The sequence below is a fragment of the Canis lupus genome, chromosome 5, assembly GCF_003254725.2.
Source record: "Canis lupus dingo isolate Sandy chromosome 5, ASM325472v2, whole genome shotgun sequence".
NCBI lineage: Eukaryota > Metazoa > Chordata > Mammalia > Carnivora > Canidae > Canis > Canis lupus.
In genome coordinates this window covers 58647707-58661127 of record NC_064247.1, presented here as the reverse complement: position 1 = coordinate 58661127, position 13421 = coordinate 58647707, and the positions used below count along the sequence as shown (strand labels likewise).

The 13421-nt window shown below is 46.9% G+C and overlaps 1 long non-coding RNA gene across 1 annotated transcript; it reads right to left on the bottom strand.

Annotated features, from left to right (window-relative positions):
- Positions 1-981: 981 nt before the first annotated feature.
- LOC125755050 (uncharacterized) lies at positions 982-13062 on the bottom strand. The gene is made up of 3 exons (XR_007410555.1): positions 12285-13062; positions 2950-3104; positions 982-2509 (listed from the first exon to the last, which is right to left on the bottom strand). It is a non-coding gene; the product is annotated as an uncharacterized LOC125755050 (long non-coding RNA).
- Positions 13063-13421: the final 359 nt, after the last annotated feature.

Here is a 13421-nt window from a genome sequence, read left to right as displayed (position 1 = left end):
CTGGGAAGCATTCATGGTAGGCATGGGGGCTAAATGGTACACTGTCCTATTCTTTCCACTAGTAGGTAAAATGAAACCTGGGTCCCTATCCTCCCATAGAGAGACTGAATGCATGAGGACCATGGGCAGACCACACATAGAAATAGAACTCCAACCCATGACTTGCAGCCACCTGCCAACAAACCAGCCCCCTGTATACACTAACCAGCTGAGGAAGCCGGGCTGCTGTGAGTCAGACTCATAGGAAGTCAGACTACCATCTCCAGTAATAACACAGGAAGCAAAATAATAACTTTTGTAACAATAAGCCCCCAAAGGGGTCAAGATTTGATAAATAATCAACAGCTTAACCAACTTTCATCCCAGCTTCTAACTCAAGACCAACCAGAGAAAGCCAAATGTGCCCCCCAACTAATCACATGGAGTATCCCTATTATAGCTGGTACCACCAGCTCCCCAGGGTCCCAGCCCCCATCAGGGCTTACTCAAAACCTCTTTCTCACCATAAAGCTCCCCCACCCCACCCCGCCTGCTTTTGAGTCTTCCCCAAAATACAAATGATGTCGCTGAGCCCCCGCTGCAACACAATCTGAACAGGCGGATCTGCTGGTTCTCTTGTGGGTGGTCTTCCTTTCTGTTCACACATAGAACACATCATCCGAGGCCAAGCAGAGTGGCAGCAACCTGCGCCTTAGTGTCCCCTCTGCACCATGGGACAAGCCCATAGGAGGAGAAAGGCCACAGGAGGCATGTTCCTGCAGCAAGTGGAGGAGTTCCCAGGTGGTCTCGAAGCCTTGAGATCACTGTGTCCATTTGCTGAATGCTGAGAGGTGAATGCAGGTGAGCAGAGTGACCAGGTACAGGGGCAGGAAATCGGGAAGAAAGATACTTTCTTTCCAAGGTGTTTGTGGCAAGTGGACTGGAGTGGGTGCTGGGTTGGAAGCATCTTTCAGGACACGCACTGTCGTGAATGAGAAGAGGGCATTTCTCAGCTTCATTATATCATTCAAATTTCTGCCACAGTTAAAGTTTGCTCTCATTATTTTATTATTCAAACTGCAGCCTTGTTCATTATCTCTCCCACCTCACTGCCCAAGTCAGCCCCAGTGGGACCCTCTGAGTTCAGAAAATCTTGAGAACTCAGTGATGGGAGGTAAGGATCAGCCTGGAAATAAGGGCTTCTGGGCCTCTCAGCTCTTGAGGAGAAGCCTGACCCGGTAGGAGTGAGAAGGGAAGGAAAGCTGGCTGAGATCCTGGGAACGTACTGAGTTTGAGTCTGGCTGTCCAGTCTGGAGATGGGAGTGTGGCTCTGAGGTCAGACCAGATACATAGGCCCAGGGACTCGAGAGCAGGACAGGGGACAAGCTGGACCCAGGGACCATATGCCTCCATCAACACGGGCTGCACTGGCCAACCACCAACCAGGTGGCTGATATGGCACACAATTACTTCTCACTGTCCTGGAGGCTGGAAGTCCAAGGTCACAATGCTAGCAGACTCAATGTCTGGTGAGGGCCTGTTCTTTGGCTTGTACACAGGTACTTTCCCACTGTGTCCTCACATGGAGGAAGGAGTAAGGGAGACTCCCGGGGTCCTTTTATAAGGGCACCAACTCCTTCATGGGGCTCCACCCTCATGACCTAATCACCTCTCAGAGCCCCTCCCACCCAACCCCATCCATGACCTCGGGGGTCGGGATTTCAACATGAATTTGCAGAAGACACAAACCTTCTGTCCCTACCAGCATCTGCACATGGGCAATGATTGAGTTGGCCCCAGGCCAGCCTCAGGAAGACTGAGTAGGTGGCCATGCCAGACCAAGCCCAGGAGATGCTGGTCACCCTGGGACCAGGCTCCAGGAAATGTTGGCGGGAAGGGGACAGCCAGCTGTAGGACAGCACATGTGGGGTTGTGGAGGGTGGCAAGAACTGGAAGGTGGGAGAGGTAGGAAGGGGTAGGTCCCAGCAATGTCATAGCACCCAGTGAGGAGCCTGCTGTCAGCAGTGGCACCATGAGAGGTCAGAAGGGAGGCCAGACTAGATACAGCAAGTGCAAGGATGGGTTTTCTAGAGCAGGGTGTAAGCAGAACCACCAGACACAGCAGGGCTGGGATGGTGGTGGGGAGGACGTTGAGGCAGCTGCCCAGGATGTATGGACGAGGAGAAGGAAGAGAAGGGAAGACAGGGAGGAGGTCAAAGGGGAGAATGTGGGTGAGTGGGACACCTCAGGCAGGGGTGGGGGAGAGGGGGGTGTCTTTCGGGGCTGAAACATGTCAGGTCTCTCTCATGTCTCCTTCTGATCCTGTTCTCTCCTCGGCTGCCACTCAGAGCCTAACCCCAAAGGTCCCCTTTGAGGGTCTTCACATCAGTCCTGAAGGGCAGGCTGCGTTGCTCTACACATGCCTCTAGGTCTGACAGCACACTGGGGGCTTGCACATGGCTGGCACAACTTATGATGGGAACAAGATGATCAGAGATTTTCTGGAGTTTCAAATTAGTTACGTTGCTTCCTGGGATAAAACAAAACCAGACAACAAAGTTCAGGTCTAACAGGGTCAAGCAGAAGACCCAGAACTCAGCTACAATTAGCTGCAAGCTGGGTGAATGGAGCAGAAAGTAGCTACGTAACCAAAACCTATCAGGTTGCCGTGAATGAGCTCAGCATCCACCAGAACACCCAGCCCGCCCTAATTACTTGGCAAATTCTAATAACCACAATCTCTGAAAATGAGATAAGTCATAATCTCCCACCCACTTTGATGTGAGTGAGGAGAACTGGATGCAAATAAATGTCCATGGACCCAAATGCCCCCACAAGGGGACATTGAGCCACAAGTAGCTTTAGGAAGGAGATGCAGGAGGAAAGCAGGCAGCCTGGATACTTTGGAAAAGGAAAGAGCCCATTCATTCACTCTTCAATCCCCACTTCACATCTCTGTGGAATGATCACCTGTGGCAGGCATGATGCTTGTCGTCCAGGGAATGTGGAGACTTGGGGCATCCGTGTTTGCTAATGTTTTGGAGAATGAGCCTGCTTGTAATTCCCAGCAGCAGCTCAGCTGGTCAAGCTGATGATGTGACCTCATCCATGTCCTCACGTTGCTTCTGAAACAGAATTCAAGGAAGAAAGGACCAACACGACGCTGAGGGCCATGACTATCTGATTATCTCCTCTTCCTGGCAGAGGAGATGGAGTAGCCAGGGGATGAGCCCAAGTGGCCTAACTTCAACAGGCTTTGAGCCCCTACATGACATTTGTCCCTCTCCTCCATGCTGAGGACATAAAGTCAAGAAAGAGAATGTGCTGGTCTGGTCACTATTTGTGGTTGCTACAAAGGAGTATTTTATATTAAGAAGGTGCCATTTGTCGGCCAGTTTGGGAGCTGTAATTCGTATGGGGGATTGATCTCACACAACAGAAGTGTTACATGACCCCAGTGGTCATAGATCTTGGATATCCAGGGACAAATCCCCATCTCTTGTCTCTCTATTCTTTAAAATAAGGCTGATTGATCCCACGCATGACTTAAATCTGGACCCTTGCAAGACTGTGTATAAATAAATTTAAACATCAAGGAAAATTCTGTCAGAACACACACGGGGTTTGATGCTTGGTTTTAAAAAGGATAATCTCCACGTCACATTGACAGACATTACTTTTCAAAGGAGAAGTCGTTAAGTAAATGTTGTTCGGATAATTTCATAATTGCTGGACATAACTGGAGAGACCTACGGGCAGCAGAACATGAGGATCCGGAATCACCTTCATGGAGGTCGCTTCTTGGCAAACTCAAGGGGTCTCACTTGGGAGTGCTCAGATGCCAGCAAGGACAATGAGAACACTCCATCTTAAGGGCAACAAAGTGAAGACCCAATGTCCTGCAAACAGGAATGAAATAGGCTTCTCCATCTCGCAGTCACGGCAAAGCCTGATGGATGCTTCCCTTCAGAATCAACCGCAAACTTTAGAGATTTGGAAGGGAGTTTGTGGGGAGGGGTGGCAAACAAATATTCCCCCAGCTGGTTTCCCCTCACATTGAGATGTGTAAATAATATTCTGTAATAACGAAAGTTATGAACCAACAGTTCATATGGAGAGGAGAAAATATTGGCAAATAAAAACTCTCATTGCCCAGAACATAAACCATCATCTCTCCTGAGACTGACAAATGGAAACACTTACCTTGTCCACCAAGAGTTGCAGCGACTGGGGATGGGGCAGGGGGGTGGGGCACAGAACCAGGAAGACCAGCTCAGCCCCCAGGCTGGGTGTCAATCCATTTGTCAGCCCTCCATGCACACTCGAGGTGGGTGCTTAATTGCTCATAAAAATGATTTGCTAGGCATTTAGTTTTTTTAATAAGCAATGGGGTGGGCGGCAGAGGATGAGAAGATGAAGTTCCTCAGAACGTTGGCTTTTTACCTTTCAGATCAATGAAAAGAAGCCTGTGGTAAGGGAGGTGAGCCAGAGGAGGAGTCAGGGGAGGGTGATTTGGATGGAGAAAGAGGACAGACAGACACAGCTAGGCTTGCCTCTGGGGAGGTCCCAGTGCCAGCCAGGGATGGCTGCACCTGTCTCCAAGCCCTTCTACCAGGCTATGTGTTCGTGAACAAGTCCATGTGTGTGGTTGTCTGGCATCAGCCCACGAAAGAAAGAGAAGGCTGATCCCCACAGGCATTGCAGGAGGGTAGGAGGGAGAGCTGCAGAGTCTCCCGGGACCCTTCCTCCTCACGTCTGCCCTGGACACATTTAAGAACAATACAGCACGATCCCAGGGCTGGGGCAGGAATCTGCAGGCGGAAGCCTCATCCATCTTGCACATGGCTTCTCCCCATACATCAGATAACCCTGGCACATGGTAGGTACTCAATAAAAAAAAAAAAAAAAAATGTGTCTAGGGTAATGGACGCTCACGAAGGATCCAGTTTCCGTTTAGGGAAATCACATTTGGAATTTTAAATAAACTGAAGAATTCTGAGACCAGAAAGGACAATTGGCCAGCATCCCACCCGTCAACCCCCAGTCATTGAATAGAGCTGTACCTAATCCCCCCACCATGCACCAAGTACGCCAAGATGTGCCCCAGACCTCCTGGCCTCTCCTTGCTGTAGGCTGCCCCAAAAGACCACCAGCCCAAACATGTCACAGAAAACAAGCCGGACGCCTCGCCGTCCTCTGAGTACCGTTACCTTCTCCCCCGTCCCTTCTTGGGGCTGCACAACCCATGCTGAGCAGCCACCGGGCAGAAATGTCAGCTCCTAAATCAAAGACATACATCACCGGCTGCCCAAATTAACACATTTTATGGAGCTGTAAATGATTTTATGATAAATAGGAGCTGAGGGTTATGAATCAGGTTATGCAATCACTTTCTTCCCCTCGGCCCAGACCCCCGTTGCTTTCAATTGAGAGGCAATACAGGGGGCGTGGAATGACATTTAGTTACATTAAATTGCAAACTCGCCTTTTTCCTTGCTGTGTTCCCCACATAAAATAAGGATTAATGCCCCTTCAGCAACTTGCAGGCCTTGCCCCGCCGAGGTAAAGGACTCAGGTGCCCCTGGGTCGCCGTTAGTTAATTCATGAGGCTCCGGTCCATCTCAGGGAGCCCTAGAGGCCACATCTGGACAGCGCTGGGCAAAACTGGCTGCTCATTAGACAAGCCGCTGACAAAAAAAAAAAAAAAAAGAGGAAAACAGTGCCTCAAATGTGGGCGCGCTCCCGAGTGGGCTTAGAGGACCAGGGAGTCCCACCGCACACTCTGCTGGTTGGATACTCCATCATGAGTAGGTTTACGCAGATGCCAGTTTTGTCAGAGGATACCATTAGGCCAACCACAGAACATTCTCCCCAAAGTAGCACAGGGTGGGGTACCATCAGGACACCAGAGCTTATAAAGGACTATTGTCCTGGAGAGAGAGAGCTAGAGGGGAGGGAGGGGAGGTCAGGCAAGAAATAACTAAGGAGACATGTGGTTCCTGGCTCGCCAGGGTCAGCACCTGTCACATCAAGGGGAAGTCTCAATTTGGAGGCTCCCAAAAAACTGATGCACAACCTGGGTGCCCAGTTTTCCTGAGATATGCAGAAGTCATCCCTGCAAAAACATGGCAAGACTCAATCCGGCAGTCAGAGCACAGGTGTACCTCGGACACACTGTGGTTTCGGTTCCAGATGGACACACTGTGGTTTCGGTTCCAGATCAACACAACAAAGCAAGCCAAATGAATTTTTTGGTTTCCCTGTGCATATAAAATTTATGTTTATATTATGCTGTGATCTATGAAGTGTGCAACAGCATTTTGTCTTCAACGCTATAATGTATGTACCTTAATTAAAAATACTTTATTCCTAAGGACTGCTAACCATCGTCTGGGTTTTCAGAGAGTCAGAATCTTTTTGCTGGTGGAGGGTCTTGCCTCGATTTGAGGGCTGCTGACTGATCAGCGTGGTGGTTACTGGAGGCTGGGTTTGCTGTGGCAATTTCCTAAAATAAGGCAGCAATGAAGTTTGCTGCATCGATTGACTCTTCCTTTCACGAACAATTTCTCCATAGCAGGCAATGCTGTTTGATAGCATTGTACCCATAGGGAAACTTCTTCCAAAACTGGAGTCAATCTTCTCACACCCTGCTGCTGCTTTGTCAACTCAGTTTACGTGATGATCTAAATCCTTTGTTGTAATTTCATCATCTTCACAGCATCTTCACCAAGAGTAGTTTCCAGCTCAAGAAGCCACTCTCTTTGCTTGTGCATAAGAAGCAGCTCTTCATCTGTTCAAGTTTTATCCTGAGATTGAAACAATTTGGTCCCATCTTTAGGCTCTATTTCTGGTTCTAGTTCTCTCGCTGTTTCTACAGCATCTGCAGTGACTTCCTCCTCCCCTGAAGTTCTGACCCCTTCAAAGCCATCGATGAGGGTGGGGGTCCACTTCTTCCAAACTCCTGTTTGTGTGGATATTTTGACCTCTTCCCATGAATCATGAATGTTCTTAATGGCATCTAGATGGTTAGTCCTTTCCAGGTTTTCAGTTTACTTTGCCCAGATCCATCAGAGGAAGCACTGTCTATGGCAGCCATAACCTTAAAAAGTGTATTTCTTAAATAATAAGACTTGAAAGTCAATATTACTCCTTGATCCGTGGGCTGCAGGATGGATGTCGTGTTAGCATGCATAAAAACAACATTCTTCGCCTTGTACATCTCCATCAGAGCTCTTGAGTGACCTTGTCAATGAACAGTACTATTTTGGAAGGGATCTTTTTTCCTGAGCAGAAGGTCTCAACAGTGGGCTTAAGATATTCAGCAAACCATGTTGTAAATAGATGTGCTGTCATCCAGGCTTTGTTGTTCTATTTACAGAGCACAGCAGAGTAAATTCAGCATAGTTCTTTAGCATAATTCTAGAATTTGCACAATGGTAAATGAGCATTGGCGTCAACATACCAGCTGCATCAGCCCCTAACAAGAGAGTCAGCCTGTCCTTTGGAGCTTCAAAGCCAGGCACAGACTTCTCCTCTCTAGCTGTGGGAACCCTAGATAACATCTTCCAACAGAAGGTGTTTTGTCTACGTTGAAAATCTGTTGTTTCCTGTTGCTGCCTTCATGAATCCTCTTAGCTAGATCTGGAGAACTTGCTGCAGCTCCTCTATCAGCAGTTGTTGCTTCACCTTGTGCTCTCATGTTACGGACATGGCTTTCCTTAAACCTCCTGAACTTACCTCTCCCGGCTCCAGACCTTTTAAATGCAGCTTCATTCTCTCTCTCAGCCTTCAAGAATTGAAGAATTAGAGCCTTGCTCTGGATTACGCTTTGGTTTAAGGAAATGTTGTGGCTGTTTGATCTTCTACCTAGACCACTACAACTTTTCCCATATCTGCACTAAGGTTGTTTTGCTTTCTTATTCATATGTTCACTGGAGTAGTACTTTTCATTTCCTTCAAGAACTCTTCCTTTGCTTATACAACTTGGCTGTTTGGCGTGAGAGGCCTAAGCTTTCTGCCTGTCTTGGTTTTCAACATGCCTTCCTCAACTGAGCTTAATCATTTCTAGCTTTTGATTTAAAGTGAGAGACATGGACTCTGCCTTTCACTTGAACACTTAGCAGCCATCGTAGGGTTATTAACTGGCCTAATTTCAATATCGTTGTGTCTCAGTGACACAATGAGGCCCGAGGCCCAAAGAAGAGGAGAGTGATGAGGGAACGGCCAGTCAGTAGAGCAGTAGGACACACTTAACATTTATCAGTAAAGTTTGCCATCTTATGTGCATGTGGTTTATGGCATCCCAAAATAATGAGTGTGGCAACATCAAAGATCACTGATCACAGGTCACCATAAAAATATAATAATAATTATAAAGTTTAAAATACTGTCACAAAAATGTGCCCCAGAGACACAAAGTGGGCAAATGCTATTGGAAAAACAGCACCAATGGACATGCTCAATGCAGAGTTGCCACAAATCCTTAATTTGTAAAAACTTGATACGTGTGAAACATAGTAAAACAACATGGGCCTGTAAACTTTTTAACTTGGAGAAAGAGGAAGGGGAACGCTAAAAGAACTTAAGTGAGAGTTAAGTTTCTTAGATGAATGGATGCGTTGTTAAGTGTGAAGAAAGTGGGCAGAGAATCAAGCCTTTTCAATGAAAACCAGAAAAAGTTTCTCCAATCTGTGATTTTCCCCATTAAGTAAAACTACAGTTCCCACTTGGCCCAAAAACCTAGAACAGAATAAGGCATCTCTCTTGCAGATTCTAGAATTGTAAATAAGTCAAATATCTTCTCACTCTTCTTCACACCTACCTCATGCCCAAAGGCATCTGAAAAAAAAAAAAAATCTTCTTGGCCAACTAGTCCTGAAAGAACTCTCATTCTTTGGCTGAAACTCCCATCTTTGCTAATGACATTCCACATCTTGAGAGGGCCCCAGACAAGGAAGCAAGGTCAGCTGCAGCCTGTTTGGTAAGGAAAGCTGACAGGGAAACCCCCAGTGGAGACAGAGGGGCCACAGGCTCCGGGAAGGCGACCCCAGGCACATAAGCTTCAGGCATCTGGGGTAGCCTATGCTAGTTCACAGTATATTTCAGAAACAGAAACAGTAAGTGAGAATTCTGGAAGTAATAGATCAGCCTATAGGCTCAGAAACAAAAAAACGACAACAAAAATAAATCCACCTTTTTGGAAATGAATCCCTGTCTCAGGTCTCCAAGGAGAGGTCTGAGCCTCCCCTCTTCCTAGATAGCAGGAAAAGCATTATACTCGGCTTGACACACTCAGAAGTAAGTTAAAGAAAAAACAGTGATAGATGTGAGCAATATTGAGACAAAGGGAAAGTTCACAATGAGGGCACTCAGCACATATTCCACTGTTGATGGGAACAGAGAGCTCCCCCTCATCCAACCATCAATGCCAGATCCGGTTGACATTTGCCGCTTGAGTAGCAATGTGTATACTTGAAAGCTTGGGGTTCCTTCTTCATCACCAATAGACTTTTACTGCACAGTTACTATGTTCTTATCTATGTCACTAGTGAGGGAAAGGAGAGAGCAAGGATTTTCTAAAGATCTAAGTCTTAAGGAGTTCACTAGGAAATCTAGGGTATACACATGCCCATTTTCACTGGCAGGCTTTAGCTGAGTATTAGAAACTTGAGATGCAAATAGACATCCATATTCTAGACAGCATCTCCCCTGCCCTCCTGCTTCCACTCTGCAGGAAAAACAAAATGCAAAATATCTGAGGAGGCCAGTATGTGGACAGAAGCCACAGACTATTTCTGTAATCCCTACCACAAAGCTGCTGGGTGGTGCTAGAAGCTAGGAGAGCCCCTTTCAGACATGATCAAGCTTCCATCCATGATGCCTATAGCCAAGAACGAGATAAGAAGGACCACTGTTCCAGACCAGCTTTTCCTTGCATGACGTGCTACTCCCAGACCACCCAGAACACCTGTCAGAAATGAAAATTGCTGGACCCAACCCAGCCCTTCAGAATCAGGACTTTGGGCATTAGCCCTAGAAACTTGCATTTATGGTTCCCAAATGCATCTTTTGCACAAATGGATTTGAAACAGTGCTCCTCACTACTGTGGCTTCCTTTGAAAGTCCACACCTGTGCTAGACACAGGTCCTAACATCACAGACACACCATACCTCTGGGCATCTTCTCTGCCCCTCATCTGTCTGTACATCCCAAAAATAACATTCTAGGAAGAGAGGATGGAGGGGGACTTGGCCCTATGCCTCCCTCCAGCTCCTGGAGAGGATGGATCCTCTGACATCTATCACCATGTGATGACTCATTTTCATTTAGGGCTGTCACCCCACCTCATAGAGCTCTACTCAGATAGGGACCTAGCCTGGTTTGTGCACTGCCAGATCAGCAGTGCCTGGGGACATACCTGGCACCAAGGAGGAGATAGATGAGAGAGGGGTCAGTAGGTGAATGTACAAAAACCCCACAACCTTCCTCTCACGTGATTCACTAGTCTCTGCTCCCAGTATTCCTTTATGGTAACAATAACATCATGTTCCCACATCCGCAATGGGCTTTAGATTATAAAGTGCTTTGCTGCACTCAATTCCATGACCTCAAAATGGCTCAGAGCTCAGTCAGTGGGGAGCTCAGGGGGTATGCTCCCCCGGAGCTGGCAGAGCTGGTAAGTCACTAACAGCGATGTGGAGTGGCTGGGCAGACTTCTGGGAGCTGGGAAAACACGCACAGTGAGCCTGGAATTAGGCCTGTACTCAACTCAGCAAAACAGTGTGTCACCTTGAACCTCCACAGGAACAGTCTTCATAAAACCTGCAGGAGGAGACCCTCTCCCCAGGCACAAAGTCCAATTCTCCACCTACACCATCAGCACCCCTCACCCCCAGGAGCTCTCTTCCGAGCTGGGCAACAGGAAACCTCATTCAGCATCAGGGCAGAGGGCAGTGGGGAAAGGCACAGAAGAATGGGTCCAATGGCCCGAGAATTAATACCCAAGCCCACTATGGTCCCCCAATGGCCAAGCTGACCACCTGCCATGCTTCTTTGGAAATATATGCCTCATGGAGGGGAGGTAGAGGAAGGGCACAAGTGCCTTGCTCTTGCCAATGGACCACCAGCAGAAACAACCTGTCACTGGAAGTGATATCCAATTTCCCACGTGAAACCTCCCTGCAAGAACAACCTAGATGAGGCACCTGGATGGCTCAGTGGTTGGGCATCTGCCTTTGGCTCAGGTCATGATCCCAGGGTCCTGGGGTAGAGTCCCACATTAGGTTCCCCACAGGGAACCTGCTTCTCCCTCTGCTTGTGTCTCTGCCTCTGCGTGTGTGTGTGTGTCTCATGAATAAATAAATAACATCTTAAAAAAAAAAAAAAGAACAACCTAGAAGGCCCCTTGTCCCAGACAATGAAGCCACAAACTGGAAGAGCTGCTCCAGCCTGGATCCCTGTGTGACTGTGTGGAGCAGAGCCTATGCTGACCTGCCAGGCCTGAATTGGCAGGGTGCTGTGGCTATGGCTTGGCTAAGCAGCATAACCTGGCCTTGGTGCAACAATAAACATGATCCAACTTATTAAATCTCAATCCTGGGTTCACAGCTCTTTCATTTGCTCTGTGATCAAATATGAATTATACATAAAGCAGCCCTGCTGAAACCAAGGTGAACCATTTGTCACAGGGAAAAGTGCTTGAATCCTGAGCTGAACTAGCCACCTTCTTTTATAAAACAACATTTTTACTTGAAAAAATAGTTAAGAGGCAAACTATGGTCATTCAGATTTGGGTATTTGGCAGAGGTTCTCTCAGTATATATAGAGTGAGCCTGTCACTCCACAGGAAACAACAGGCAGCATTTGTTACCAATGATAGAATTCAGGCTTTCAAGCAAGAATTTTGGGAGACTGGTCTCCACCACCATGAGCTTGACAGCTTCCCAGTGCTCAGGGGTTTTTCAGATTAAGTAGAGGGTGATATTGATGAATGTGACTTCTTGAATAATGAGATGGGTTGACATTTGGAAGACATGTAGAAGGCAGTGAAATGGTATTTTCCACATTACCTGTGTGCTATGTTACAAAATCACATGTACCCACTGAAAAAATGGATTTTGATGTCACAAGAAAGAAAGCATTGTTGATAATGGTTTCTGAGTCCACACTGCAACCAGCCTTTAAAGAACTACCACTTGCCGACTTTCATTTCAGCATCAAAGTAGAATATCTACAATTATTTGTAGAGCATCCACAGAATACCTGATAAAACCTTTTAAAACACCCCTGTTTTCCAACTACATACCTGTGTGAGGCTGTATTTTCTTCATATATTTCAAACAAAACAACATATTGCAACAGACTGAACACAGAAGTCCTCCTGAGAATCCAGCTGTCTTCTATTAAAGCCAAACATTAGAGAAGTTTATTGAGAAGTGAAACCATGCCATGTTTTTTACTATTGGGGGTGGGGAGGACATATCATTACTCTTCCCAAACGTGGTATTTGTGTCAACAGGTCATTGGGTTTGTTATTGCTATTTTTAAGAATTGACAAATATATAATTTTTAAATGTCTCCATTTGCAACTTAAATAAAATAAGAATCAACAGATATAACCCACAATCAGAACTTCTTTGAGAACCTCTAACTTTTATGAGTACAAAGTTATTCTTTTTTTTCTTTTTTTTTTTTTTCAAAGTTACTCTTGATTAACTTCCCACGTGGGTCCCCACGTCTAGCTCTGAGCAGCCTGAGGTCCTGTGAGGGAGGGGACCATGCTTCATTCTGGTGTCTGTGTGGGTCCTAGCCCCACAATCATGACCATGGTGTGTGCCACATGAGTGGACAAAGGAACAAGGTTTTCCCTGTGGGTGGGACAGTCGGAGACAGAGACAGACAGTCAAACCACAGCCTCCAGAGAGATCCGCAGGAGCTCTTTGGTATCCCTTCTGAATCCAGGTTGAAGAAGGAGGCACCACCCTCCAGACCACAGCATTCAGGGTCCCTCAGGGTACCCTGGATCTCCTGAGATGGATGATCCACAGGCCATCTGCCTCCCAAAGCCTCAGCAGCTAATTGAGATTTCACTGAAACCAAAAGGAAATAGGAGTGTGCCATTTAAAATTATGAAAAACAATTAAGAATGTTGTACTAAAAGCTACATTAAAGTGTAAGTGCATTTAATTGGCTCAATATAGTCACAGTTTGATATGATTGACAAAGCACTGAGCAGCAGATTAAAGGTTTCCCAGACTGAGCTGCTCCAGGGAAAATCCTCCTGGGTCCCTGTGGACTCTGCGGGACAGGGCCATCTCCCATCTGTGCTGGCACCCAACCCAGCAGCAGGGAAAAAGGATCATTGCCACGAAGACAAATGCTGTACCTTCACACAGCATTCCTCTTTATCTGTCTGATACCCGCTCTTTTCCCGAAAGAATTT